Source organism: Daktulosphaira vitifoliae, unplaced genomic scaffold (genome assembly GCF_025091365.1).
Source record: "Daktulosphaira vitifoliae isolate Bord-2020 unplaced genomic scaffold, ASM2509136v1 Scaffold_1, whole genome shotgun sequence".
NCBI lineage: Eukaryota > Metazoa > Arthropoda > Insecta > Hemiptera > Phylloxeridae > Daktulosphaira > Daktulosphaira vitifoliae.
In genome coordinates, this window is record NW_026099572.1 from 70,651,793 (window position 1) to 70,662,103 (window position 10,311).

A 10,311-nucleotide genomic window follows, 5' to 3' on the forward strand; every position below is an offset into this window, starting at 1 on the left:
AAATATATATAAAAGTGTCAAACATTCTGGAACATTTTCAAAAATTAAGTTGAAAAAATTCTACTTTCTATTTGCATTTTTTAATTTTTAACACCCATTGTATATAGGTAATGGTTCGATTTAAAAAAAAAATATGTCGAATTAAAGATATATAAATATAACTTCTCATGAAAAATTGTATTGATCCATACATTTTTCAAAATATATAAATATAAAGTTAAACATGCAAAATATAAAATCGAGAATTTTCACACAAAAATATCATTTGGTAACTATTTTCACCATGAAGACAAAATAAAGTCCGAAATTTTTTTTTACATGATAAATTATATTACATTAGCTTTAATTTAAGATATATATAAAAATGTCAGCCTTTCTGGAACACTTTTAAAAGTTAAGTTGAAAAATTTAATTTTTTGTGAAAAAGATGTTATTTTAAATCCCCATTGTAAACAGGTAAAGGGTCAGATTTATAAAAACAACATACCAAATGATATGTAAAAACATCATGCATCTATAAAAAAAAATTATTTTGATTTGTTATTTTTCAATAAGTTATGCCAATTTTTAGAAAAAAAATGTCGAAATTTACCGATATTAAAATTCGTAATTTTTTGGGGATTTCCACCAATTACAGGGAACGAAGAAAAATTCATCAATTTTTAAGGGTAAAGTCTTTAATTAGATACGATTTTTAATCTTTTGATGTATCGTTGAGAAAATTCGGTTCTGTGAGAGCTGAGAAAAAGTGGTAACAGGCACATAAAAAAACACATCATAATAAAACTAATACCTTCTCAGCTTCGCATCGAAGCTAAAATATCCAACATATACATATTTGTACAACTTGCAAAAATTTTCCGCATTTAAATATTGTTCTTCTTAAACCTATAATCATAACATTGCATTTTAATACTTAAAAGATTATTCAAACGAAAGAGATTTGGAGAAACCCAAATTGAATATTATTAATTTCAAAAATAATTGACAGTACACTAAAAGTAAACAGTACAACGTGATTTTTACTTTATTTTTTTTAAATGGTAACATACATATTTAACTAGTTTATAAAATAAAAAATGATCTAATTAAGAAAATGACTGTTCCATAATAACTTTTTGTTTAATACCTGCGAAGTTAATAGCATTTTATAGTATGGACAAGCGGTGAAGGGAAAATGTTGCTATTTATATCATTAGTCATTTCTCGAATGTTTTTCTACATCTACCTAAGTGCAAAATTGTGAATATCTTTCGAAGCACTGGTACAAAAGTTGTTATCGACCAGTCATTTTCTTAAATTGATAATTTTCTATTTTATAAGTTAGTTAAATATGTATAATTTCACCGATAAAAATAGAGTTGATATCTTTATAATACATAAGGGGTGAACATAAAATATAATATATAATAGATAAATGAAGATATATATGTAACTAATAAAAACTAAAAAAAAAAATGTACGAACAAATTATTATTTTAAGAGAAACTGAGTGACTAGCCTTAAAATAATTACCTTGCGGTTAACAAAATAATACAATAAATTATGTAAAAACTCGTATTGTACAAATTCTATATGAATACGTTATATAGTTCAATAGCATAATAAGATCAACATTTAACATTAAAATACATTTATTTTGTTACCATGGCACTTGTTGATCTTTTTTAACTTTAAAATATGTTTATAAATTGATAGAGACGTGCAAAAAAAAAAAAAAAAATTACACAAGACAACGATCATTTTGTTATTTACAATTTTTGTATGAATTCTATTTGGAATTTAATGCTCATTCCGAATCTGGCTTCAAATTTTTTTTATTACATCAATTTTGAGATAATAACTAATTAGTAATTAATCAATAATTACACAGTAAAACCACTATAAAAATATAATTTTTTTTTAACTTTGCTAAATTATTTCATGATTTTTAATAAAAGTTGTTTGTAAATTGAACCTCAAGTGTAATTTAAAAAAAAAAATAGTTGATTTTTTGAGTATAACTTTTTTTTATTTTAATTTAATTTCTTGAAACTTTTACCGATAAAATTTTTATAATAATTAAATTTGTGCATTTATTTAGATGTAAAGCAAGAAATTTGCTCTTAATAAAAAAAAATATGGAAAAATCATGATAATTCACAACAAGTACTGTTTTTTCGTATACATTTCTAGTATTATTTTATTTTGATGTAATTTAAGTAATTATAAATATCATTACATCAATTACTTTAATGCGTAATCCAAATAGGGCGCACAATTTATTTCACCGATATATATATTTATGGATATATATATATATATATATTTATGCTTCGTAGTCGTGTTCGTTGGAACAAGGTACGTCGGAGCAAAAATAACGAAAGAAAAAAAAAAACAAAAGATCGACCGAAAAAATACAGTTAATGCGTAATCCAATTAGGGCGCACAATTTATTACACCTATATCTATATTTATGGATATATATACATATATACTTATGCTTCGTAGTCGTGTTCGTTGGAACAAGGTACGTCGGAGCAAAAATAACGAAAGAAGAAACAAAAGATCGACCAAAAAAAATACACCACCTCAGGTGAACGTCGAAACGAAACAGAAAGCAATATCGGTAATCCATATTCGGCGGCGGCCTTATCTCAGTGTCAAGGGCGGGGTGACGACCGATGACAACCGATTGTCATATTAATAGCTGGACGGCTGATATCGAGAGAGACACGGGTGAGCGCCAGCCTAGAGCAAAAGGCGGTGCCGTGTCAACTCCCCCCCACCAAGCCGTCAGTCTATTTCTTGACCCGGCCGATATTTGTAAACAAATTGTCGTATCGTACGTAGTAGATAAAAGTAATAAACAATTGTTTACTTACCGCCATGTTCCTTGTACGTGGTGATGGTCACTGATATTGCGTTTTTAAGACTTACCGTATTAGACTGAAACCTTCAGTCTCGCTGGTAAGAGAGAAAGGATTATTCGGTCCCGTCATCCGTAACCTGCGGATGACATAAGGACCGAGGAGGTAGAGGAAGGAAACTCCTCGACCGATTACTCGGCTCGAGGAGTTTCAGGAGGGGAGTCGGTAGGAGGAGGAGGACAGGGAGCATCCGCTAGGAAAGCTTCCAGCGCGGGTCCCAGGTCGTCTTCGACCTCCATGGGCGACGGTCCCACTGCGGCGGTTGTTGCGGCGGAGCTGGCGGAACGTACGATCTCCGAGAGAGGGGGAAGGCGAGTCCGTGGCGCCGGCATCGGGGCCGCCGGTGCGGTTGTCAGACGGAGAGCCGCCTCCCTCTCCCGGTCCTTCCTTTCTTTGAAGGCCCGATTGATGCGCTCCCTCCGACGTACGTCGGAGGGAGTGAGCTTCCTATACCCTGGGTGCGCCGGTGGCGGCCGGGTTGCCGAGCCCGTCCCGGAGGACGTGCTCGCCACGTCGGCCGCTCTGTCCCGGGTGTAGTGCGCCGGGGCTGGACGGTCGGCGGCCCGACGCCGTCGGCCCGTCGATCGCTGCACCGCCGCGCCGGTGGTAGCCGGGCGCTGTGTGGGAGGGGCAGCACCCCCCCCCGGCACAGGCCGCGGGACCACCGGCACGGTGGCGATAGCCCTTCGGGTTTCGCTGAGGGACGCCGCACGGCCGTCCCTCACTCCCCGGGTATAGAACGCGTTCGCGATCGGGTCCCTCAGGATCTGATGTAACGCAGCGTTCCGGGCCGCCTCGACCGTCGCACGGATCGCTGGGACGTTGGCCAGTGGTATGTCGAGCGCCTCCGCCAACCGGCGAAGGAGGTCGCGTACCAGGCCATCGCGTTCTCCACACTTTTGACAAGACATGCTGAAAATAAAACAGCCCGTTAGCACTACTATACCTCGACGACAGCCCGTATACGGGCCGTAATTTGTAGTACTTGACAACTATTTTAATTTTAAACATGCTACGTGAAGTTTGCGTGGGGGATTTTGGTCTGTCAGAAACACCCCTTTGCCTACTTTTTCCGCTAATCTGACAGGGCCCCACCACTTCGGCGCGAAGCCGGCACAAAATTTTTTTTGTTTATTAGATAAGTGGTGTGCTTTATAGTACACCACGTCTCCGACCGTAAAAGGTTTTACTACGTGTTTCGTCGGAACGTTATCTACAATTTTGCCGGCCTGCGGTTTGGGTGATGGGCGGCTATTGTTTACATTGTCGGCCGTCGCCGTGTTTACATGTACGACCGCCCAGTCACCAGGTCGTTTCGCCTCTCGGCCGAGAACATGTACGGAAGGCGGATAACCGGTTTTTTCATTCCGACGATTACGCAACGCAAATAATATCGACGGTATTTTAATGTCCCAGGATACGGACGGCGGATAACCGGTTTTTTCATTCCGACGATTACGCAACGCAAATAGTATCGACGGTATTTTAGTGTCCCAGGTTCTATGGTCGCCCTCTACTAGTAGGGCGCGGAGACCTTTTTTTAGCTCCTGATTTTTTCGTTCTACCGGATTTGCGCGTGNACCTTTTTTTAGCTCCTGATTTTTTCGTTCTACCGGATTTGCGCGCGGATGATAAATAGGTGTGGTCCAGGCTTCCGCCCCCCATCTATTTATCGCGTTAATCATTTCGTTAGAAACCAGATTCCGTCCGTTGTCGCAAAGCAATACGCGGGGGTACCCAAAACGTGAGAAAAATTCGCGTTCGAGCGTGTCTACAATCGTTTTTGTAGTCGCTGCGCCTATCGGGTACGCTTCGGTCCAGCGACTGAAACAGTCAGTTGCTACTAACAGGTTCGTTTTTCCCCTTGATGTTCTGGGGTACTCACCCATCAAGTCGATACTAATGACCTCCCACGGTTGTCTTGGTTTGCGCGAAGTTAGAGGATCATTCGGACGCCTATTTAGGGCCTTTGTACACGCGCAAACATCACACGATTTTACGTACTCGCGTACTATATTTTTCAGGCCCTTCCAATAGAAGCGTTGTTTGATCGCTCGGTAGGTTTCTTTCCATCCTGGGTGACACGCCAGCGCATCGTCGTGGTATCGCCAGATCACACGCTGTGATTTGGCTACTGGTATTACGGCTGGTGTGTCTACGCCCATACGAATGCGTATAAGTCCGTCTAACATAAAATATTCGTTGTTGTTCTTGCTGGACTCCTTATCGTTTTTTCTGGCGTTCCCCTTGAGTAATTGTTTCATGATGGATGAAAGAAACGGATCGTCGTTTTGCCACTCTTGTATTTCCCCCCCCGTAAACGGCCGTTTATCTGACGCGTCGTTTGTTTCGGTTAAGGCAAAAACACTGTCAAGAGTGGCCCGTGTATTATCCGACGCTTTCGTTGTCGGTGCGCCCACCAGATTGTCGTCGAGTAACTCTTCGTCAACAGGGGGCCCCGCGGTCGGATAACGTGACAGCATGTCCGGTCCCTCGTTGTGTTTCCCGGGTACATGTGTCGTTGTAAAATTCAAATTACCTAGATGTAGCGCCCACCTAGTTAATTTTGAATTGTTGTCCTTTGCTCTGTGTAGCCAAGTCAACGCGGAATTATCTGTAAATAATTCGAACGGAGAGTACTCTAAGTACGGGCGAAATTTATCAGTCGCCCATATAATTGCTAAGCATTCTCGTTCTACGGCGGCGTAACGTTTCTGCGTTTCTGAAAGTTTCTTACTGGCGTAGGATATGATTCTTCTCTCTCCCGGTTCATCTCCGTGTTGAAAGAGTATTGCTCCCACGCCCATTTCACTCGCATCGGTTTGAAGGCAGAAAGTTTTCGCGTAGTCAGGAGGACTCAGTCGTGGGGACTCACACAGGGCCTTTTTTACCTGTTCAAAAGCCCTTTGATGGTCTTCCGTCCACAACCATTTCGTCCCCCTTTTTAGTAGATTTGTCAGCGGCGCTATTGTTTCGGCGTAGTTGTCGACGAATTGACAATACCAATTAAATATGCCGAGACATCTACGTAGGTCCCTGATATTCCGTGGGACCGATAGGACGCGGATGGACTCGAGTTTTTCGGGCTGCTTGTCTATGCCCTCACCGTGTACAATATGGCCCAAAAAGGAAATTTCGGAAAACCCTATTTTACACTTTTTTGTGTGACATGTCAGCCCGTGTCGCTCTAATCGTTCTAGAACTTTGCCTAAATGTTCTAAATGATTTTCTAAACTACTTGAATAAATGATTATGTCGTCCAAGTAAACTTGGACAAAATCATCTAGATATCCTCTAAGTACTTCATTCATAAGTCTTACGAAAGTCATAGGCGAATTTTTGAGTCCAAACGGTAATACACGAAATTGAAACAAGCCCCTTCTTGTTCTAAATGCCGTAAACTTACGGGCTTTTTGATTTAAAGAGCATTGCCAATAACCCGACTTTAAGTCGAGAGTCGTGTACATTTTTGCCCCTCTCATGTTCCTAACCATGTCGTTTAGATTAGGCATGGGGTACGCGTCCGAAACGGTTACTTCGTTTAGTCGTCGGTAATCTATACATAAACGAAAAGTCCCGTCCTTCTTCTTGGCCAGCACTATCGGTGCTGACCACGGCGATACACTCGGTTCTATTAGCCCCTGCGCCTCCATGTCGTTTACCATATCGTCAATAACCTCCTGCTTGTGCAGAGGGTAGGGGTACGGTTTTAGTGCGATAGGAGTCGGGTCTTTCAATAGAATATCGTGCTCGATTAATTTTGTGCGACCCACCGTGTCGTTAAAGACCGCTGCGTAATTACATATCGTCTGTGTTAATAACGCGCGCGTTCGTGGGTCGCCGGTTATATCTAACTGCGTCAGATCTGGTTTGCGGATCGTGTGTCGTGCGCCCGATTTCCAACAAGCGGTTGTACGTTTCCTATTGCCTAAGTGTATTGTTCCTGCTGAGTAGTCCCAGGCGACTTTCTGATCAATCAGAAAATCATGGCCAAGTAACACGTCGCAATATAGGTCGTCTAAAATAACCGCTGAAAAACGCACTTCTAAATCCGCGATTTTGGCGGTAAACGTGGCGGTACCGTTCGTCGTGGCGGTATGTCCGTCCGCTAGTCTAACCGCGTCAGTGTGTCCTTTATAAACAGTTCCGTATTTATAAGCAATTACCGGTTTTACATACGATTTATGCGCCTGTGAGTCGAGTAGGGCTGTGACGAAGCCAGTTTCGAATTCTAACTCGACTGCTGGAGTAGTAATTCTACGCGGGCATTTTCGTTGGCCATTACTCAGGTGGTTTACGGTTCGAACGGGGGGCAGCTGGTTCTTAACCGCGACGTCGGTTTGCCCACCGACAGTGTTAACTGCCATTAGTGGACTAGCCGGATCGACTGACACCCCCTCCCCCACTGTGCCCGAAAAAATTTCGAACACCTGACTCGCGCTTTGTTCGTTCGTGTCGGCAGCGTGTTCGAACTCCGATACCCTGATTACATCCGAATTTACCGCGGCGTCCCCTCCATTCCGATAAGAGGGGTGCGGTGCCGAAAAAGTGCCAAGATCGTTGGCGGTATGTAACTCGTAAGGGCCGTTAGATTCGGTGTTCTGCGCGACGGTCGTGCTGTGTGGTATGTTACCGAATAAAAATTGCGAAGCGGCAGGGCGCGTTTTAAACGAAACGTCGTCTAAAACGCTGCGCCCTGTTTGAAACTGTTGTAGGCTGGAGGGGCGGACTAATTCCCTCCTAGCCGATTGCCGTTTCCCGATACCGACGGTCTGTTTGGGCACTGGCGGTGCCAGTGTCGCTCGCCGCAATATCGGCACGGGGTAGGCGGTGCGTCCGCGTGTGCATAACCCGCTCGCTGTCGGGCCGCTGGTTGCGCGGTATGCCGCGGATGCAGATCGGCTGGCTGTCGGGACGCTGGCGGAGCGTACCGAGGAGCCGCGGTTTTGTCTACGTCGTGCGCTATTTCACGTAGATCGGCGAAAGACGCTGGGTGCATTAACCGTATCATAGCGCGGTAATCGTCCCGTAAAAGCCCCGTTAACTGTCGCACAAGTTGTTGTTCTGGTAAACCACAACGTACTCGCGCGGCCAATCGTTGTTTATGAATGATAAATTCAGTTAACGTTTGTCGGGGGCCCTGTCGCGTCGTTTTTAAGTCCGTCTCGAGCGCCGTCCGGATGTCGATATTGTCGAACTCCTCGAGTAATTCGGACCTAAATTCCGCCCATGGCATATTGTTTAATTTTATAGCTCGCCACCAATCACCTGCCCTGTCGTTCAAAAACGGGACGACGATGTTCACCCACGCAGTTGGGTGTATACCGCCCTGACAGAGTAGATCCTCCGCTCTGTCTAGAAACTCCCGTGGGTCCTCTTCGTTTCTCCCGTAATATTCAGGTAAACAGGCGCGTACGGTGCGTAGGTCGTGGTAAGGTACCAGTACAGACCGCGAGCTGCGGGTAGGCGACAAATCATTAAAAGACCGACGACCGTCGGTTGTGTTGGATTGCCCCTCCCGTGGTTGGCGCGTAAACGAAAAATCTGTCGGCTCGTTCTCATATGTATGAGTGCGCGGAATATGTTCGTCTTGCCAACCCGTGCTACTCATTCGTGGTAGCGACGCGCGCGACGCTTGTCCGTACGATCGTCTCATGTTGCGGGCTTCCTGCGCTTCGATGTCCGCGAGGCGCTCGTGTAAAGTTGCGTCGTGTCGTGTCGGGTCCGTCGCTCCCGATGGACCGAATGTAACGCGATGCGCGTCCGATCGTCGACTATCGTTTCGTTCGACGTTAACTTGACGAATAGTCGGTTGTGCATCAACGTGTGGGGACGGCAGCATATTTTGACTGAGTCGCTCCAGCATATTTGAAATCTGTCGCTGTTCCAATGACATACGCGATAGCGAGCGTTCTAGTTCAGTCATCCGTGCCTCGATCCGCGCGTTATTCGAAATATCGCGAATATTCTGTCGGATCGCCCCGACTTGTTCTGCCGCGTGCGCTATCGAGCGGGCAACGTATACGTCTTCAACGTATGGCACGCCTAGTTGACCGCTTGCGCGCGTAATATCCCCCGGTTGATCGACATCAGACTCGTCGTCTGATGTGTGTAGCGCGAGGTTCACCGGATGTTCCTCCGGTAAAGGTACTACGCCGGGCCGCTGATAGTTCGCGTCGAGTTCGCGGGCACGGTCCGTGGAGTTGTCCAAAACCACCACTTCGGGTTCGCGGACCGGATTTTCGCTATCGAGCGGCATACAGGGTGGTAAAATTTCGGTAGCTGGGTCCCTCCCTTCGCTACGTATGTTTTCCTCCAGCATAACTAGCATATTGGGTTTTGTCGCGTAGCATGGTAGCTGTCTAAAAGCGCATTCGCGACGTAATTCAGCGCAATTCATTTGTGCTAAAGTTTTCCCCGACATATTGACCGTGAATATTTTGTTTATTTACAATACTAATAATCAAATGTATGTTACTATAATAGCGGAGATAAACAATATCTCCGTGTACGGTCAAAATTTACTATTGCTGTAGAAAAACAAGTGTTATTATTATTGCTATTGTTGTGATAATGACCGCGATAAAATGGTCCGGGGCCGCCGTATATGATATGGCAGCGAGTGAACAATAATAATAACGTTTACCTGGAATCGGCCGCTTTGACAAGGTCGAACAAAAATATACGATTTTTATCTACCCGAAGACTGTAACTATCGGCCGGAAATTCACTTTTATCGCTATCAATAAGGTCTTTATAATAACTGTAACCAACAGTTTTAAACGACAATACTTACGGCGGATTCTATTAGATAAACTGCTCTAACTTTATTTTTATAAAAGAAAATTTTCCCAGAGCCCGGCTAAATCTAATCCCGCTAACACGTAACTGTGAATAATCCAGGTAAAAATTCACTGCTGTCACCAGTGAAATCCGTTCAAATAACTATATGAACTAATAATTCTATAAGGGAGACTTCACCGTTTCACGTTAAAACTAAAATCTAATATAATTAGAAATAAAACTGAATCGGCTCAAAGCCTCTTACCTTAACTTCTCGGCCAGTTATTGCGTAATCCACAAATGGTACAACCGCACAAGTGTACGCGATTATACAGGGTGGCCCACCACTCACTGACAACTTAAATAACTTTTGATCCAGTTAATATTTTTAGTTGATTTTTTTTTTAAATAATAGTTATACGTTAGGTCTATAGCTATATCTCAATAATTAATTTTTTTACATTTTATTAAAAATATTAATTATTTTTAAATTTTAAATAAAATGTAAAAAAAAAATCTAAGATAGCTATTTTGTAGAGTAGAATTTAAGAAAAATTTTAGTAAAAAAATATCTTATTAATATTCAGTAGTAAATATTCTGTAGCGTTTTGAAGTTTGT